The 21,678-nt window shown below is 41.9% G+C and overlaps 1 pseudogene; it reads right to left on the reverse strand.

Moving 5' to 3' along the window:
• Nucleotides 1–5,652: 5,652 nt before the first annotated feature.
• LOC148033629 (uncharacterized) overlaps nucleotides 5,653–21,678 on the reverse strand; it is a 113,807-nt pseudogene continuing 97,781 nt past the window's right edge.

Raw genomic sequence — 21,678 nt, forward strand, 5'->3', positions numbered from 1 at the left:
TATTTGCGGAAAGTCTGGCCATTTAGCTGCTACTGGTTGGAGTAAGTTTAGTTCTCTCCAACAAGGGAGTAAACATCTAGGTCTAGTTAACCATCACGCACAAGGAAACAATCCCTAGCAAGACGATGGACCAAGGCAAATATTGCAAAGAGGAAAGGCTATTGTAGAGGAGTTAACTCATGGCAGTGGAGTTAGCCTTATTGAGGCTGTACGTGTCAATGATGCTTAGACTTCTAATCTACAAGCCATAACAAAATGTCAAAAGGCTAAAGAGGGTGAAAAAGATAATGCAAAATCTGTCGAGGGAAGCCCTAAGCAAGATGCTAAGGAAAAGTGAGTCCTCCTGATAAGGAAGGTGGACCATTAAGATTTGTTGGTAGTAAAGTCAATCCTGAGAAGGATAAAGGATTGCCAAGAAATAAGGTAAAGGCTAAAAAAGAGGTACCAAAGCCGATGGAAAGACCAAAGGAGGGAATGGTTTGGCACGAGAAGAGAACTTTGGCTAATTATCATGACTTTGATCTAGCAAGTTCCCTTTGCAAAGTCAAACCAGACGTGAATCTTTTGCAAGTGATTACACTTTCTCTAGGAGTACGCAAGGAATTCCAGAAAATCCTGCATATAGGGTATATAGTAGAACCTTTGGGCATAGCTAGAGTGGGGGAAGATTGGTTTGATCATGCTGAAAAGCATTGCCCTAGGGTTCCAGCATATGTGGATGGAATATTAGTGGAGCACGCTATCATGGACACTCGATCCTCCGTCAATATCATAAGTTCAGACTTGATGGAGAGGTTAGGTCTAGAGATCCAAAAAGACCGCTCCACACTTCTTAGGATGGCTAATGATAGTCTAAGACAACCAGAAGGTTGCATTACTAAGGTCCACGTTACAATTGCGAGTGTGGAATGCTATCTGGACTTTAGGGTGATAAGGTTTGTAGGACATCCTAGTTATCGGGTTTTGCTAGGCAGGCCATGGATTCTACGGACAAACTGTCAAGTCGATATACCTACTGGTCGAGTGATTCTAGGTCGAGGTGCCCATCGTGTAATAGTGGATGTTTACCTTGAGTCTCCTAAGAGTGAGAGAGCTCCACTATCCTCCACTAAATTAGAAACAGTAGATGATCCATCTGGTAGTGAGACGTCATCGAGCGATGGATCTAAGGAAGGGTCCACTATAGAGGATATTTATTAGATAACCTTGAATGAGCCGATATAGCCTCATGATCGAATAAGAGACGCGGATGTTATTGAGCTGAATCTTGGTACGCTAAATGATTCGTGGCCAATAAAATTAGGGTCCATTCTTAGTTCGAAAGAAAGAGAGGATTATGTGTCCTTAATTTGAGAGTTCCGCGATATCTTTGCTTGGAGCTATGATGAACTTTAGGGTATTCCTCCCAGTCTAGTTGTGCATACTATTCGTGTAAAGGAAGGTACCCATCGTATACGACAGAAAGTAAGGCATATGCCTTTTGAATTAAGGGACGGGTTGTACAAGGAACTACACAAGTTGCGAAAAGTGGGTTTGATCTTCCCTGTTCAGCATACTGAATGGTGCTCACCAGCTGTGATCAGGAAGAAGAAGAATAATCAAATCCATCTTTGTGTAGACTTTAGAGAGCTGAATAAGCACATTGCTAAAGATTACTACCCGTTGCCATTTATTGACCAAATTTTGGATCAACTAGCGGGTAGGAAAATCTATTCGTTTGTGGGGACTGCTTTGCAAGGTATAACCAAATGGTGATTGCTGAGCAAGTCAAGCTAAAAACAACGTTTATTATAGTCTTCGGTACCTTTGCGTACCATGTGATGGCATTTGGGTTGTGTAATGCGCCTGGTTTTGGCAAAGAATATCCAACAAGTCCTTTGGTGACATCTCCCCAAAGGAGCTGAAAGTATTCATTGACGATCTAGGGGCAACCACCATAAGGGATAGACAGTTGATCATTTTGCACAAGTCTTTTGAGCATTGTAGACAATTTTGCAAAGCTCTTAACCCACGGAAGTGCACCTTCGGAGTCCATTATGGGCTCTTGTTAGGCCATGTGGTCAGTTCCGTAGGGATTGCGACTGATCTTAAAAGGATCAAGGCCATAGTCGCCATGAGTCTGCCATGTACTCCAAAGGAAGTGCATAGCTTTCTGTCATCACTAGGATATTATCAGAGGTTTATAAATGCCTTGGTAGAAAGAACGTTGCCGCTAACAAACCTATTGTCTTTTAATTATCAGTTTACATGGAGTGATGCTTGTAAAGTGTCTTTCGATGATGTGAAGCAGAAGCTTGCCAAAGCACCTGTTTTAAAAGCACCAAAAAGGGGAGAAATGTTCTATATATTCTCAGCAGCAACTATGTATAGTATCAACTGCTGTTTGGCTCAAATTTGGGAGGAAAAGTGGTACCATCCAATAGCTTTTGCTAGTTGGAAGTTGGGCATATCGAAAATTAACTACACCTATATGGAGAATTTGTGCCTTGCAATGGTATTTGGGATCAAAAAGTTCAAGCACTACATTCTTTATGAGAGTGTGGTTTTTTATACGAATGTGAAAGGGCTTCGATTGTTGTTGAATAAGTTACAGCCGCCTCACCATTTGCAAAGTGGTTAATCACTTTGCAGGAATTTGATTATGAGATTAAGAGCAAGCCGCCGAAGCTTCAAGGCATTGTAGAGTGTCTTGTGGATTTCGAAGAGCCAAAAGAGATCTTGGCTGAAGGCAGTGACATGGAAACTTTGTGCAAGATTGATACAACATCTATTTCCTCCTGGTATGCTACTATAACACACTATCTTTCTACGGAAGAGACTAGAGCTGGTTTATCAAAATCAAAGAAGAGGAAAATTAAACAACATGCATTGAAATTTTCATTGATCGCACGCACATTATATCGGCAGGGTGTTGATGATATCTATCGCCGATGTGTAATGCTTGTCGAGGTTCCCTTTATTTTGGAAGAGTGCCATGACTTCGCTTGTGGAGGGCACTTTGCTGGGCGGTTAATGGCACAGAAGGCTTTAAGAGCTGGATATTGGTGGCCTTCCATCTTCCAAGATTCATTGGACTATGATACATGTCAAAGACAAGATAGTCGAGAGAATAGGAAGTGTCCACTTACACCTATTATGGCTATCCTTCCATTTGAGAAGTGGAGCATTGACTTTGTGGGTCCTTTCACCCCGTCGTCTACTACTCAGAAGAGATATATTATAGTAGCAACTGATTACTTTACAAAATGGTTAGAAGCACAGGCGACGAGGCAGGACAATGCAAAAGAGACTGCCAATTTTCTACTTGAGCAAATCATCTGCCATTTTGGTCCGCCAAAAGAAATAGTATCGGACTGTGGAACCCATTTTTTAAATAAAGTGATTAAAAGTCTGACTGAAGCTTGAAAAATCAAGCATAACAAGATGATCCCCTATAATTCGCAAGCAAATGGACAAGTTGAAAGTACCAATAAGTAGCTTGTGGGTATCCTATCCAAGATAGTCTCCAAAAAGAAGTGGGATTGGGATACAAAATTATATGTGGCGGTTTGTGTGTATAATACCACGTTTAAATGAGCCACTAGCCACACCCCATTCAAATTAGTTTATGGGGAGGAGTGTGTCTTGCCCTTAGAAATCGAGTTGCCGACCATTAGATTCGCAATCAATCATTATCTGGGTGATGAAGATGCCCTATTTGAGCGGTTTACGACTATAGCCCACTTGGACGAGCTCAAGTTGCAGAGTTTGTTGCACCAAGAGGTGGCTAAATGTCAGATGAAACAGTTGCATCATCTAAAAGCAAAGAAATATTCCTTTAACAAAGGGCAGTTAGTTTTATATTACGATGTCGTAGAGTTCACGCAAGGGCTGCAGAACAGGGGGTTCAAGGTACAGCAATGAAAGAGATTAACAAGAAGAACTCAAAAATTTGATGCCAAAGTTCACTATATTCCTTGTCAAATGAGTTACAAGAAGTTCATGTTCAGAATAAACTGAAGTTCATCATAAAATGTTTCCATTCAGGTGTATGTTGACAGTAGCAGTAGGAAGAAAAGCATTCTTCACTTCAGCATGTTCGTTCATGGTAGTTGCCCTGTTCTTCAATTCAGCATTTATTGTAGTGATCACCTCTTTCATACATGAAAAGCAGTTACAACAAGTTGTTCATCCTTTGAGTTGTTTAGGAATGACACAAGATTGACAGCTATTTGTGAGTCATTGGCAGAAAACTCCTGTTATGTAGTCACCAGCAAAGCTAAGTGCAAGCTGTATAGTATCACAAATTCCATCTTGTGTTGAATGGATTTATGGCTAAAGAAAAGGACAATGTCACAGCCACTTCAGCATGTAATTACAGACACCGGCTGCTAAATAGTTTAAAGCTCTTGATCTTTCACTTGGAATCACGTCCTTCAATTGGTTCTACAGGCCCTCATTATGTTTTTTAGCACCATACTGTTATGTGGGACCCCTGTTCAAAATCGCAGTTGGTGCAGTCACTTTGCTAGTGCTCTTGATGTGAGATTGCAGGGAGCATTGAAGGTGCAAGGATCGTCCGAAGGTCTCACAGGCAATCAACTGTCGTACAAGTCATAAATGGTATTCTTCCCCTGGATCAGCCACACACAAGCTAAGCGATTCCGTCGAGTCTTCTTACGAATTGAGCACCTCAAAATGAACGCAACCAAGCCAAAGGAGTCAAATTTGTGTCAGAGGCATAAACCTTTGTCCGGCTAGACAAAGAAGAAGAAGGAATCAATCAAAGCATGCTGCTCGAAGGTCCTTGCAGACGAACGGGCTTAAGTCCTTAGTTGTCTGGTCTCCTCAAAAGCTTCTTCAGTCTGATGCTTTATGTCCAGTGCGGGAGACAGAACACACACGCGCGGGGGGAGAGAGAGAGAGAGAGAGAGAGAGAGAGAGAGAGAAGGGACTTCCTTCTTGGCTAGCTTTCTTGTTGGGAGAGGCATAACATATTGCCTTTACTTGACGTGATGGAGATGCGAAAGCACTAGATCCCTTAATATTCAGCACAGAGGGTCCAGAAACTGGCAATTCCCAAATCCAACTCTGGTAGAACGAGTTAAGACTCTCCCCTTTCTTTCAATCTCCCTCCCTCCGTTTAAGTAACAGATATGGTGGCTTTGCACAGACAAATCTGTAGAAACCAGGTGATAGAAGCGTGTTCTCCCAATCTCACAGCACAACCAGTGTGGGTCTGTGGAGATAGACCCTTCACAAGAGCCAAAAACCTCTAATCAAGACGTACCGGTTCATGAAAAAAAGAGCTCCCTCTCCCGACGTTACCATGAAGGCCTCAGAAGAGAATTCTAAAAATTCCCCCTTGAGACCAGGCTGTCGGGACCCAAAACAGCGATCAGAAACCAATTTTAGCATGAACCCTGCAGTGTCTTTCCACCAGTAAAAAAAACCCAAGAAACTTTTGTGCTTTTGAGGAATCTTAAAATTCCTAAAACAAGAGAACTACTCCACTGCACATTTGCTTGCTCAAGTGCCTTCGCAACTGCAGAATTCCAAGAGTGTAAAGCATGGGTGAATGAGAGTATGTCAAAGCCCTCATGTATATAAGTCACAGACCTCCACTCTGACAAAGGAAAGTCTTCTTCATACATGTCATCACCACCATAATCTTCACAAGAAAGCATTTTCATTTAGCTCATCTAAACTCAGCTCGGGTGAAATTTCTCTTAATAGAATTGTGGCCTCATCCAGCTTCCCTTTTACCTTCAATGCCGTAATAGCTGGCATTAACTGCTTGATAGGTCTGTGAAAATATTCCTTCATTTCATCCAGAAGTTCCAGCACCATTTTAACTCTGTTTGCTTTGGCAAAGCCATTAATGACGATTTCAAAGGTCACCCTGTTTGGCGTCATATGCATGTCCTGCATCATTTCTTAGAGATCATCATTGAAATTATCAGCTTGATAATGTCCTTTGGCATCAGTTTTTCATATTTTTCTAATACACACACATCATGCATCCAAACAAAAGCATACACATGCACTAAGGGAATATATAGATTGGATGCGGATTATCGAAACGCATCACACAAACAATGAATCACACGCAGAAATTAACAGAAATGCACAACAAAAGAAATGGAGGTGTATACGACTCGGATGCGCAGCAACACGACAACGATGTACATAGGGAGCTATTTCTAGGAAAGTTGGAACCTCGATGGGATGGCCCTTACAAGATAGTTCGAATAGGTAAAAATAAGTCCACAATTCTATTAGCTGATCTACAAGGAGTGGAATTTAAGAATAAGGTTAATCTTAATAAGATTAAACCTTATTATTTCTAAGTATGCTAACGCAGAAAAATGCATTGCAGGTCCATGCTGGGGCTGATTTGAGACCTGCAGGAGAGCTTAAATTGGTTGATGGGGCGGTTAATCCCTTATTTGGAGCACCCATATCTCGAGCAAATATATCATCAGGGGAGGCTTATTTGGTGGAGCAAGGGATATAAAGTGATTGAGCAAGAAGACGGTATCTTTGTGTGGAAAATTAAAGTTTTCTGACATCACTGCTTACAAATCTTGACAAGCATCCCTGTTGCGTTTACTGAAGAAGGTGCGATTGAGCCGTCATTTCATCCTCTAAATATGTTGAAATTTGATTATCATAATTACAAATAGGAAAATCCTTGATGGCTGGCTGTGTAAACCCATTATGGACGTATACATTATACTTTGATGGAGCGTCCAAGGGGCCCTAATAGAAAAGGAAGTGTTGGAGTAGTCATCGCAGATCCCTGACATAGAGTCACAATGAAATTAGCTGCTTATCTCGGGGTAGGATTTACTAACAACATGGTCGAGTATAAAGCCTTGATTATGGGATTGAATATTTCTAAGAAAGGTGGCATTAGGCGGTTGTTAATAAAAGTGGATTCCCAACTAATCTTAAATCAACTCAATGGGACATATACAGTTCGGAATCCTCTCCTTCGTATGTATCATCGAACTACTATAACCCTATTTGCTGAATTTGAGAGCATATCTCTTCAGCTGATTCCACGTTATTGGAATCAGTTTGCGGATTTCTTAGCTAATTTTGCTTATGAAGAGGACCTCTTTTCAACTGTGGTCCTAGTCTAGACGACGTCGTTATTGATAATGAGACAAGACCTGGTCACTTCTGGGGAATGTTATCAGACCATGTGTTATATGGCAGGTGATGGTTGATATGGGTAATGCAAAGAGTAGCCGAGACCCATCTACCGTTGTTATCTTGGACCCATAGGTTAATCCGAAGACATGTTGGCTTGTAATTCTTTTGAGATGACTAAACCAGATATTATGGTTTCATCTAGCAAAGATTTCCACTATTCTAAGAACTTAGTGGCATATTATTCTTCATGCATAATGGGAGTAGATAGCTTTCTAAACATGATCATTTGATAAACAATATTTGTGTGTTCATATGTATTGTTGAAGAATTCCCAAATACCTTTTGTAGTGGGTATTGTTCTTACTAGTTGTACTTGTCGATCTCCAAAATGGACAAGTATTTCCATTCTTGTAGCTGCATCTCTTTGCATCCAATCTTCCTTGTCTTCTCCTTCTTTTTCAGGGCAGTATTCTTTTCCATTGATAATATTCCATAGATTTGCTTGAGATAGGTAAAGTTCCATCCTTAGCTTCCACACTTGATAGTTGGTGCCATTGAGTTTGTTGATCTTGATGTGTTGATTGTAAGAGGTGGTGGCATTAACAAGAGCCATTGAAAGAATGAGAGTAAAGGTGGATGAGTAGTTTGTGAATTTGAGGAGAGTATGGTGAGCTAGAAAGATAGGACTTGATTCTCTGATACCATGTAGTAAAAACCAAGAACTTGAAGATAAGAGGATAATGTGCACAATAAAAGATAGAGATAGAGACAATATAGAAAAGGTAGTTAACTGTAGCTAAGCATTTCATTGCTAGTGGTTGCATATATACAAGGTACATTAAATGAGGTAGGTGAGCTTTATCTCTAAATATCAGAGATATTTACAACGTCGATATCTATGAGATCCTTTTGTCCACATACTGACTTGTCTTTATCTTATCCAAACTTTTATCCTTATCCATAAATTTATCTTAACAAGAAATGCATCTCTTGCATGATCTTTTGCTTGAATGGAGAAGTGTATGGGATGGCAATCCTACCCTAAAACCATAAGAGACCGTTCTTAAGCTGATATGGAGAGTTATCTTCCACATGCCCTTCTTGTAAATTCTGGAAAATGTGGCTGAAATCAAAATCTAACAAATAGGCCTCCTTAATCTCTTCTATCCAATCATTATGAAGTTCCATGATGGTTGAAACCTTACAAGCCCACATTCTAGATAATGAATCAGCAACTACATTGTCTTTCCCCTGCGTATGTGTAATGTCAAAGTCATAGTTCTGCAATGTAGCTACCCATCGGTGTTGTTTGGGGGTAAGATTAGACTAAGAGAGGAAATACTTGAGGGCCCTATGGTTGCTCTTAACCCTAAATCTACTGCCATACAAGTAGTAGTTCCATTTCTTAATGGCAAGAAGGATGGCTACCATCTCTTGGTCATATACATTCATGGTCATCTCATTTTCAGCAAGTTTGTAGCTCTCAAATGCTATAACCCCATGCTCTTGTAACAATACAGCCCCTATGGCTTTGCCACTGGCATCACACTGAATGGTGAATTCTTTCGACAAATCTAGGAAAACTAAGATGGAAGCTAAGGTAAGAAATTCCTTGAGCTAATTAAAGCTCTTATCAACTATATTACCATCCCAGAAAAAGGCCTCTTTCTTAAGCCTATCAATCAAGGGACCTGCAATAGTGGCATAATGTCTAATGAATCTGCGATAGAATGATGAGAGACCAATAAATCCTTTAATTGAAGTGGTATTTGTAGGTGTGGGCCATTCTTTTATACACTGCACTTTCTTAGGATGAGCCCTAATTCCATCTTCACTAACAATGTTCCCCAAGTATTCCACTTCTGTATGCATGAAATAACATTTTGTCTCCTTGGCAAAGAGTCTATGCTGCCTCAATACATCAAACACATGCCTCATATGCCAAAGGTGATCCTTCAGTGATCTACTATAGATGCGGATGTCATCAAAGAAAACCAACACAAATTTGAAAAGAAAGGTCTGAAGTATTTATTTCATTAAACTCTGAAAGGTGACTGGTGCATTAGTTAACCCAAAAGGGATAACCAAGAAATGATAAAGCCCTTTAGTTCAAAATGATATTTTGAACTCATCCCCTACCCTCATGCGGATCTGGTACTTATTATATATAGTTTATTGCACCTACTTACAACAATTGGCATAGTTATATCATGAGTTTGTTAGTATAGTTAGCTATGCACTGTTTGACTTAGTAGGCCACTTTCCTTTATGTTGTATCTTATCCATACTTTGTGTACATTGTAAAGTGTGAGGAAGAAGAATAAGAAATTAGCAAGAAAATTTTTTGGCCTCCATCTCTCTTCTTGTGTTCTTGAGTGAGCTTCCTCTTATGTATATGGTGTATGTTTGGTGTAGTAACTCAAGCAAGTCTCCCCACTAGTGATTCTTCACATCCCCATGAATCTCCTCCTTGTTATCTAGGCTACACTTTTTTAAGATCTACACTGATCTCTCTAATTAAAGGGTCCTTAGTGAGATGTTTTTGTAAAACTACATGATGGAACTGCCATAAATTGCAAACCATCAATAGCTTTTCAAAAAATGTGCATTGGAGGCACTTCAATTACCTTTTCTCTTCCAAATCACTCTTGAGAGGCATTCAAAATGTTAACCTCATGTTAGCTTCACTAAATCATAGCCTTTTAAGTTGTGTTTGGCGATTCCGTAAACCAACCAAGTCTAGAAGCTCATCAAAATGGTCACCACATTCCATCTACCATATAGACAACCATATAAATACTAATAAAGAACCATTTTATCTTAGCTTGAGATCTCATCCCGAGTATACCCAATACCTCCTAAAGAATAGGGAGGTCCCTTTTTCCATATGTGATGCACAATAAAGTAGGTAGCTAGCTCCTTTTTAGTTGTAACTTTGATTACCTCTCCAAATCTTGAAAAGACAATTGGCAACACTACTGAAGAAGTAAATTGTGTGAGTTATTCTATCTCTTTGGAAAGGATATTTCATGTTCATGATGGATATCCTTTTATTACTGATTTTGGTGCTACGGGAAACATTACATATTAGTCCCAATGGTTACATAACTATCATTTTATTCATGTCAAGAAATTGGTTTATCTTGCTGATGACATAACCTACCAAGTCAAAGGTATAGGTGATTTATATCTTGGTACTCTTTCTTCAACAAGAAATATGTGTGGAGTTTTACATGTGCTAGATCTACAAAGGAATCTTCTTTTGGTTGCAAGACTTATGGATCTTTGTCTCTTTTTCCATTTTGACCATACCAAGTGTCCCATTGAGAAAGATGGCCAAACCATCGTTGTTGCTCCTCGAAATGATAATCTTTTTCAGTTATCTTAAATGAAGATGTTGAAAATTTTGTTACAACTCCTAGCAATCTTAACATCAAAATATGACATCATTGCTTTGTTCACTCTGATTTTGCAAAGCTTGTCAATCTTTATCAGTGTGACCTTGTTCAAGATATGGAATTCAAAGCTTGTCCTCGTATGGGTATTTGTGAATATTGTGCACTGGGAAAGCATTTTCATAAACCCTTTTCCATTTCCATCACAACTCATTCTAGAGATTTGCTTGATCTTATTCACACTGATATGTATGGACCTTTTCCTCCATCAAAATCTCAATATCATTATTTCATGACTTTTATTGATGACTTCTCAAGATACACCACAGTTTTTCTCTTGCAACAAAAATAAGAAGTGAGAGCGGAGTTTTGAGCCCAGGATGTGCCTAAAATTTGCCAAAAAATCTAGAATTTAGGGAGAAAATATTTAACATCGAAGGCGGCGGCTCCAGCTAGGACGATTTTAAGCACCAAGTGAAAGACAACTTTTAAAAGGCGCCCGAGCGACACTTGAAGATTTTTGATAATTTTTCAGACTGCCGTGCGGGATGTTAGGAGTTGCCAGTCAATGCAGAATGTCAAGCCGGACGCGCAAAAATTTACAGCACTCGAATTGGAGCCAGGACAGGGAAATGGCCACAAATGGGGCAAGATATGAAAAGGTGGACATTGGAGAAGACCAAAAGGGGTGCCCTTTGGAGCCTTGGACTCCCCCACACCCCCCCCTCCCCCGCGCCCCTCCCACCCCTAAAAATTTTAACCAAGAATGAAGCAAAAAACGTGGAGAGAGAATGTGGGAGCATGGCGTGATCAACAACGGCCGAAAATTGCGCCATGGATCTTCATGATGGAGATGGCAGGTTATACACAACCCATCCAACTGATGATACCCCCGATCTTCTCCTTTCTTGCTGGTCTTATCGCCTGTCTTCACTCGTGGAATGATGGACTGAATGAAGAGATGGAAATCTAGTCTTTCTCTCTCCTCCCTCTCTCTCCCCTAAGGGGCTGTTCTTGTGTGCAAGAGGAAAATGAAGAATGGTGAAGGAAAGCTTGTCCGGTTGGGACCGGATTGCTTTCGGGTCAATGTAGACATGAAGATTGCTGATTGTGAAGATGATGGACATTGAATGTGGGCTGACCTACGGTCCCGCATCAAAACGAGATCCCGAGACACGGAGCCTAAGCGGTAATTCAATTTTTATGGAAGAAAAATGAGTTTTTATGCAATTTGATTGATGAAACATTGTTCCCATGGGGTGAATACGCATTATAATGTTTTTTGCTATAAGTTTCGACAGTTTATAATATGAAAACCAGAAAATCATAAGTGATATGGCTGAAATTAATGTCATAAAACCCATAAAACATGCGTTTAAGGGGTAAAAATGGGGTTCTTGCAAAATAAATGGGAAATATGAGACATAATACCTACAAAACCTGAAATTTTGCTGTCAAGGAGCCTAAGGGCCACAGCGCTCAATCAATATTAATTTTTAGTCATTTTTTATTGAAGAAAATAGAGGAAAAATACCAAAAAATGGTGAAAAGTGGATTTTAAATGGGAGAAAATTAGGAAACGGTAAAAAGAAACTTTCAAAAAATTACATGTGTGTTTGTGCAATGTATAATGAAGGTAAAGCATGAGGTTGGCCTCGGTTTACCCTTGTTTCTATGTTTCTGTTCATGTTTATCACTTTCTTTGTAAGGAAATACACATAAAATGACCCTTCTACCCATCAACGAATGCAAAACATTAAACGATAGGGTGAGAGGGGAGGTTGAGTGTCAAAATATAAATTAAAATCTGGTTTAGGTGTTGCCTCATGCCTATAGGACGTTGTTTCAAAATAAAGAGAAAGGTAACATGAGCGTAAGGCTCGGTGTCTTTTCAGCACATAAACGTTAGCATGGAAATTATGGAAAGATTGGTTTCGCACGATGCACAATGCTGATTTTCTTCTGTTTGTGCACTAAACCATTCACATTATGCACTATGCATAGTTCATGGTATCAACGGAAAAGCTCCTCGACTGCATAGCAATTGTTTTCTTAGGAATTGGACCCACGATTGAGAGTGTAAGGTTATCCCTTGCCGTAGGATAGAGGGTCGGTTTCCTAAGGGACTGTTAAGTAAGGACACATGGTATATCTCCTGGAAATACGAGAAATATAAAAGAGAGGAGTTTGTGTTCGTTTTTGTTATATGTTGAGCAGCGCATCAAGGGACCAATCCCTACGATGTAGGAGAGCTGCAGTGGGGCCGCGGTGTTCCTACAGAGAGGTTGTCTCCATATATGTGATCGTGGCATTGCCAATGTGTATGGGATCTCCCTCTGTGGAGCTTATGGAAAGGGAAACATTGGACTACAAAACGATGAAATTATAAACGCATAGATTAGGCTTTAGGGAAGTTTGTCCTTTAGCATTAGATAGACGCTCCTAGTCCGCGAGGCCATGAGGGGGTGTTTGTCTATCATGAGTATGAGGTTTGGCTAGTGCCATAGCCAGTGCCGGCCCATTTCAGGTCCCATCAAGAAGCTTTATTATCTATTAAGCAATATCAAGAAGCTGCAGAATTGAAAACAGTTGGCTACTCTCCTCATCAAAATGGTATTGCTGAACATAAAAACAAGACTGTTCTCAATGCCATGCAATGTATGCTCATTCATTCTGGCTTATCTTGATGTTTATGGTTTAAAGCAGTCTTAACTGCAATATTTGTGCAAAATCATCTTCCTACAAGTGCTCATTTTTGTAAAATACCGATTACTACTTGGACACGTAAAACTCCTTCTATTTCATATTTTCGAACTTTTGGATGTATTGCTTATATTCAAGCACCCAAAGAGACTCGCAAAAAACTTATTTCTCCCAATTTTAAAGTTATTTTCATTGGATATTCAACTTTTCCTAAGGGATACAAGTTTTATGATCCATCTTCCCAAAAGGTAATCATAAGTCGTGATGCTATTTTCCATGAGCAACTTATGGGTAGCACATGGTCTTAGGAGGATGTTGGGTGGATGTGGTCGCTAGAGAACATTGATGATACAAAGTCATTACTCACTTCTTTTCCTTTTCTATATGATGATTGAGAGCGGAATTTAGGTGACGGGAAGTGCTTAAAAATAGCTAAAAATTATGAAGATCAAGGGAAAAATATCCACTGTCAAAGGCGGCGGCTCAATCTAGGACGATTTTAAGCGCCAAAGTGCTTTAAAGGCGCCCGAGCGACACTTGGTGATTTTTCATAATTTTTCAAACAGTCGTGCGGGTTGACACGAGCTACTGGCCAATGCGGGATGCTAAGCCGGACGCCCAGGATTTTTCAGAGCTCGATTCCGAGTCCGGACGGGGAAAAGGCCACAAAGTGGTCAAGATTTGAAAAGGTGGACCAAACTTTGGTCAAGTGGTCATGACCCTTGGGGGGGGGGGGGATGTAACATTAAAATGTAGCACAAATCGTGGGCAAGAAAGGAGAGGAAAAAACGTGGAAGCATGGCGCCTGTCAACGGCCGAAAAATGCGCTATGGGGTGGATGGAGGCAACATGCTGGCTGTGAATACCCTACCCAATCGACATTGGGGCTTCAATCCTCTCTGTAGGCCGATCTTATCGCCATTCTCCGCTCCTCAATTGATGGCCTGAATGCTGAGATGGAAATCTAGTCTTTCTCTCTCCTCCCTCTCTCTCTTCTAAGAGGCAGTCCATGTGTGGGAAGGAGCAATGAAGAAAGAATGATGGAGGCTTGTCCGGCATGGACCGGATTGCTACACGGGCTGAGAATGGTGATTTGTGATGTTGCTGGACATGAAGTGTTGCTGTTTTCCTGATCTACAGCCATGGACACAAAACCCGAAACACGCGTTTAAGGGGTAAACCAAAAAATTACAAAGAAAATTTAGTGTTTTATGCTTTTGATTGATGGAATGCCGTTCATATGGACTAAGATTTGATTATGTTGCTGATTCTTCTGAGTTCTTACTGTTTATAACCAGAAATTATGAAAACATGCATTTCATGGCTCGAAATAATGTCAAGAAACCCGAAAACGCATGAAAAATGGGGAAAAACAAGGGTTTTGGGCATATAAATGGGGAAAACCGTCGATACACATCAACTAATCTTTCAATTTTGGTGCAAATGAACTAAGGGCCACAGCCCATAAACTGGTTTTCATTTTCAGCAATTTAAAAAAATACCAGAAAATGAAGAAAATGGGGAAAAATGATAAAAACACCCTTGAAAAATAGGGGAAAAATACATTTGGGGCTACGAAAAATATAGGAAAATAGGATTTATGTTTGTTGATGTATAGCAAGGCTGGGGCATGAAGTTATGCTTCAGTTCAGCCTTGTTTATATGTTTTAGTGCGTGTTTCCTTCCTTTCTCCACATAAAATGACAAGGAAACCCTAAAAGAAATGAATGCAATGATGCACTATCAACGGGGAAGGGTAGAGTTGTGGAAAAAAATGGTTAAATGCCGCTGAGCATGAGGAATAATTTGCTGATTTTATATGCATTGCATCTAGGACGGAATAATAATGATAAAAATTAAAACCTAGTAGCACGAAGATCACTTCGGTGCTAGGTGTTGCAACGAAGCACAGTCGTTAGAAAGGAACCATTAAAAGGATGTTTTTGCACTTGCACGCTGCTGGTTTTTAAAATGTTTGAGCACTAGGCATCCACCTCTTTGCATGATCATTTAGAGGAAATTAAAAGTATCAGAGTTAGCTCCTGGATATGCATAGCAATTGTTTTCAGTAGGCCTGTGACCCACCGTTGAGAGCGTGAGGTTCCTATGCTGTAGGCTAGTCGTGGGATAAAAAAGGGGAAGTCAAGTAAGGACAATGGTACATTCCTGGATACGTTTATTTGGTACCTTGAGCGACGTTTGTGCGAAATGTCTAAATGTTGAGCGACGCATCGAGGGGCCAATCCCCAAGGTGTAGGAGAGTCGCAGAGGGTTGACGGCATTCAGCCGTAGGGGGAACCCCATGTGTATGTGATTCGAGCCTTTTGGCTATGTGAAAGGGACTCCCTCTGAGGAGCAATATTGGGTTAAGATCAATTGGACTACAACGTATTACAAACGCAATGTTTAGGAAGGCAGAGATTTTGATAGACGCTCCTGGCCGCGAGGCCGAGGGGTTGTCTTGCGCATAGTGACGAGGTCCGGCTAGTGCATGAGCCAGTGCCGGCCCGTTTTTAGGTCCATCAGTGGTGCGTCTGCCAGGAGCTGCTTAAAAGTGGCGGTTCTCGAATCCTGGTTGTTTAAGGACCAACTAGTAGTTTATGCCAAAGGATACTGAGATTGATCCGTTATTTATTGATAAGCATCGTCTAGCAGAAATCCAAAAGCAAGAAAGAGACGAAAGAGCTAGGCGACGTGCTAAAATTTTTAGGAGATATTCCCCTAAGCGTAGCGGTGCTGAACCCTTACGAGGGAGTGGATCTAGTGGTCTTAGGACCACGAGCAATAAGTTAGGAGAAGGTGGAAGCTCTAGTGCTCCCCTTCCTTCTATAAGCCAGTCCACGTCAAGTACGGGAGGTGTAACCCCACCGGTCCCTATTCCTAGTGCAAATCCAATCCTCGTCATGGCGCAGCCTATTGCAATTCCAGCAGGAACGACGGATTTGCCGGCTCTAGGTTACCCGCTACCCATTTTTAATGGGCTAGTTGAGGAAGATGCGGAACTCCACATTAGGGAGTTTCAAAAGCTGATGTTTAACTGTCGCATTCAAGAAGAAGGGCATTTAATGATGTTCTTCAACATGACTCTCAAAGGAAGAGCCGCTATACGGTATCATGGTTTAGAAGCCGGAACTATATTGAACATTGATGCATTTTATGGAGCTTTTCGAAGGGAGTTTGCCCTTGAAAGGGGTGGGCAGTATTGGTTGCGTGTACTCAATGTGACCCGCCAAGATCCACACGAGGATATTCGTGCTTATGCGAAGAAGATAAAAGAGGTCTTCCGTAAGTTGGACACCTCCATTCCTATCTCCGCAGCTGCCCAATTGCAATATTTTCTACATGGGTTGGACTTCAATATCCAATTGCAGTTGAGTAGTGTCCCCTTGGGGGATATAGACACTGCCATTACACGAGCACAAGAGGTGGAATCCCGACTACAAGCAGCTTATGCTTCTCGAGGCAATTCGAATATGGGTTTAGTATTGGGAAACAATATGGCAATAGCCAATGGTAGTAGTGGCCAAGGGATAGCGATGGCTAATCCTAATGGGAGAGGGAACATGATGCAGAATGTCCCTTTATTACCAGCTCCCCCTAGCATGTCGATGCCTACGGGCAGCCAAATGGCTCCAAGTGGTGGGGGCCAGGCGGTCAATTCTAATCCCATGCCTGTGGTTCAACAACCAGTGCCTAATCGAATTGTTCGGTCGATGGAGCGACATGGTAATGACCAAGGCTATGAGTCGAGTTCTTCCAATGTTCTTGGCGAGGTTAAGGACATGATGAAGCATTATACCGACATGATTACGGAGCAGTATCGACAAATAGCCGTTGATGTCAACTTCCTTAAAAAACAACAAAATTTGATAGGAAGTAGATACCCGGAGGAGGGTGCACCGTCGAGGTTTAGTTGCAAATGGTGTGGCGGGCAGCACTATCCAAGAAATTGCCCAAATGTTAAGTGCGACATTTGCGGAAAATCTGGCCATTTAGCGGCTACTTGCTGGAGTAAGATTAGTTCCCTCCAGCGAGGAAGTCGGCAACCAGGGCCTGTCAATCATCGTGCCCAAGGAAATGACCCCCAGCCAGAAAATGGGCCTAAACAAATACTTCAACGACCAAAGACTACAGTGGACGAGCTACCAAGTGGAAGTGGGGTTAGTTTGATTGAGGCTGTACGCGTTAATGATGCTGAAACCTCTAATCTACGAGCTGTCCTTACAAGAGGTAAAAAGGGTAGAGAAGCCGACATGGATAAGCCTGTCGACGGAAACCCTAAACAAGGCGACAAAGGGACGCAAGTTTTGGATCCTGCCCTAGAAGGGGGACCTTTGAAGCCCGTAGAGAGTAAAGCCGATAAGGAAGCACCAAAGAAGAAGGTGAAAGTTAAGAAAGAGGCAATAAAGCCAGTGCAGCGACCTAAAGAGCGGATGGTTTGGCGTGAAAAGCGAGCTCTATCGAACTATCATGAATTCGATTTGGCGAGCTCTCTTTGCGAAGTCAAGCCGGATGTGAACCTTTTGCAGCTTATTAAGCTTTCCCCAGGAGTACGCAAGGAATTTAGAAAGATCCTACGTACCGGGTATATCGTAGAACCTTTGGGTATTGCACGAGTTGGTGATGACTGGTTCGAGCATGCTAAGAAGCATTGCCCAAGGGTTGCAGCCTATGTCGATGGGATATTAGTAGATTATGCCATTGTCGACACGGGATCATCTGTTAACATTATGAGTTCTGAACTGATGGAAAGGTTAGGTCTTGCGATTCAGAAAGATACCTCCACAATTCTCAGAATGGCAGATGACAGTTTGAGACAGCCGGAAGGCTGCATTACTAAGGTCCATGTCACTGTTGCAAATGTAGAATGCATGTTGGATTTTAGGGTGATTCGTTTTGCAGGGCGGCCAAGTTACCAAGTATTACTTGGACGACCTTGGATCTTGCAAGCGGATTGCTAAGTGGATATACCCGCCGGTCGATTGTTATTCGGCAGAGGTGCCCAGCGTGTGGTGGTTGATGCTTATCCTGAGTCCCCGCAGAGTGAGAGAGCTCCTCTATCTTCTACAGAATTGGAGACATTAGAAGATTTATCTGCTAGTGAGACATCATCGAGTGATGAGTCCAAAGAGGGATCCACCACAGAGGACATCTATCAGATCACTTTGAACGAGCCGATAGAGGCCCAAGATCGTATAAGAGATGCAGATGTTATCGAGCTAGACCTTGGTACGCTTGATGATTCGCGGCCAATCAAATTAGGCTCTATGCTCAGCACAGCAGAAAGGGAGGACTATGTGGCCTTGATCCAGGAATTCCGTGATATCTTTGCCTGGAGTTATGATGAGTTGAGAGGCATTCCTCCTAGTCTTGCTGTTCATACAATTCCGTTGAAAGAGGGCAGTCGTCCTGTACGGCAGAAAGTAAGGCGTATGCCTTTCGAATTGAGGGACGGGCTGTTTGAGGAGTTACAGAAGCTTCGAAAAGCGGGTTTGATTTTTCCTGTACAACACACGGAATGGTGTTCGCCAGTTGTGATTAGAAAGAAGAAGAATAATCAGATCCGTTTATGTGTAGACTTTAGAGAGCTGAATAAGCAGACAGTTAAGGACTACTACCCATTGCCATTTATTGACCAGATTTTGGATCAATTAGCGGGTAGGGAGATATATTCATTTATGGATTGCTTTGCAGGATATAACCAAATGGCAATTGCAGAAGAGGACAAGTTGAAAACAACTTTCATCACTGTATTTGGTACTTTTGCGTACCACGTGATGGCTTTTGGTTTATGCAATGCGCCTGGTTCGTGGCAACGAACAGCCGATAAGACATTCGGTGACATATCCCCTGAAGAGTTGAGGGTGTTTATTGATGACTTAGGGGCCGCCACCGTGAGGGAAAGGCAGTTGATCATTTTGAGAAAATGCTTTGAGCGCTGTAGACAATTTTGCATCGCCCTAAACCCACGGAAGTGTGCTTTTGGAGTACCTTATGGGCTGTTGCTGGGCCATGTGGTCAGTTCGGTAGGAATTGCGACAGACCCCGAGAAGGTCAAAGTTATAGTCGCCATGGGTCCACCACGCACTCCGAAAGAAGTTCATAGCTTTCTGTCTTCGGTTGGTTACTACCGTAGATTCATTAACGCCTTAGCAGAAAGAACGTTGCCACTTACAAATTTATTGTCCTTTAGCTGTTCATTTGTATGGGGTGACCCTTGTAAGGTAGCATTCGAGGATGTGAAACAAGAGCTAGCAAGAGCGCCCGTTTTAAAAGCACCTAAAAGAGGTGAGGTGTTCTATATATTCTCAGCAGCCACCATGTATAGTATCAGCTGCTGTTTAGCCCAATTTTGGGAAGAGAAGTGGTACCACCCGATTGCTTTTGCTAGTCGGAAGCTGGGGGTATCCGAAATCAATTACACCTACATGGAGAAGCTGTGTCTAGCGATGGTCTTTGGGACCAAGAAGTTCAGGCATTACATTCTCTATGAGAAAGTCGTGCTTTATACGAAGGCGGAGGGACTTCGACTATTGATGAATAAGTTACAGCCGCCTGATCGTTTAGCGAAGTGGTTGATCACTTTGCAGGAATTTGATTATGAAATCAAGAGTAAGCCACCAAGGTTGCAAGGCATCATGGAATGTCTAGTGGACTTTGGGGAGCCGAAAGAATCTGTGGCTGAAGGTAGTGACATAGAGATGATATTTAAAATAGATACGGCATCTATTCCCTCCTGGTATGCTGCAATAACGCATTATTTATCAACGGGAGAGGCGGGATCCGAATTATCTAAGGCTGAGAAAAGGAAAATTAAGCAGCAAGCGTTAAAGTTTGCCTTGATCGCAGGTACATTATATCGGCAAGGGGTTGATGACATCTATCGCCGATGTGTGATGCCTGACGAGGTGCCATTCATTTTGGAAGAGTGCCATGATTCTGCTTGCGGTGGCCATTTTGCTGGACGGCTTACAGCACAAAAGGCTTTAAGAGCAGGTTATTGGTGGCCTGCCATCTTCCAGGATGCGTTTGCGTATGTTAAGCGATGCGATATTTGCCAACGACATGATAGTCGAGAGAATAGGAAACGACCACCCACCCCTATTATGGCGATACTTCCATTTGAGAAGTGGGGAATAGACTTTGTGGGTCCTATTACTCCGTCATCGACTACGCAAAAGAGGTACATCATTGTAGCAACTGACTACTTCACAAAGTGGTCAGAAGCACGAGCAACAAGGAAAGATGATGCTAAAGAAACTGCTAGTTTCCTTTTAGAGCAGATAATATGCCGGTTTGGTCCGCCGAAAGAATTAGTGTCGGACCGCGGAACCCATTTCCTGAATAAGGTGATTAAAGGTTTGACAGAGATGTGGAACATCAAGCATAACAAGACAACCCCATATAATCCGCAAGCCAATGGTCAAGTTGAAAGTACCAACAAGCAGCTTGTGGGCATCCTGTCCAAAATTGTGTCGGAAAAGAAACGAGATTGGGATAAAAAGTTATACGTGGCAGTGTGGGCCTATAATACGACCTTCAAACGAGCCACTGGCCATACCCCGTTCAAGTTAGTATATGGGGAGGAGTGTGTCTTGCCTTTAGAGATTGAGCTGCCGACTATTCGGTTTGCCATCAATCATTCTTTGAGTGATGAAGATGCTCTTTTTGAGCGCTTGACGACACTGGCACATTTAGATGAGCTTAAGCTGCAGAGCTTATTGCACCAAGAAGTGGCGAAGCGCCGAATGAAGAAGCTACACAACCTCAAAGCCAAGAAATACACCTTCAAGAAAGGACAGCTTGTTCTGTATTATGACGCATGACGAGAATTATTTCCAGGCAAGCTAGAACCCAAATGGGATGGGCCCTATAGGATCGTTAGGATAGGAAAGAATAAATCCACAGTTTTGTTAGCTGACCTTGAGGGGATAGAATTTAAAAATAAGGTTAATCTTAATAAGATTAAACCTTATTACTTCTGATTGCACTAATGCTATGACTGCTTGCAGGTCTAGGCAAGATTGATCAAACATCTGCAAGGAGATCGTGATAGAGGTTGATGGGTCGTTTGATCCCTTATTTAGAGCACCCATATTTGGAACAGAGATATCATCAGGGAAAGCTCATTTGGTGGAGCAAAGGATACAAGGTGATTGAGCAACAAGGCGGGACATTTATTTGGGAAATCAAGGTCTTCTGCCATCACTACCTACAACTTTTGACGAGCATCCCTGTTGAATTCAATGATGATGGAGGGATGGAACCTACAGTCCACCCGTTGAATATGCTGAATTTCGATTACCATAATTACGAGTAGAGTTCAGGATGGTAGAATATGTAAACCCTTTATGGACGTACACCTTGTACTTTGATGGGGCGTCCAGGGGTGCATGCAAAAAAGGAAGTGTAGGAGTTGTCATCCGAGACCCCCGCCGGC

The sequence above is a fragment of the Lygodium microphyllum genome, chromosome 7 (genome assembly GCF_053477565.2).
Source record: "Lygodium microphyllum isolate KBCC chromosome 7, Lygodium_microphyllum_v1.1.10, whole genome shotgun sequence".
Lineage (NCBI taxonomy): Eukaryota > Viridiplantae > Streptophyta > Polypodiopsida > Schizaeales > Lygodiaceae > Lygodium > Lygodium microphyllum.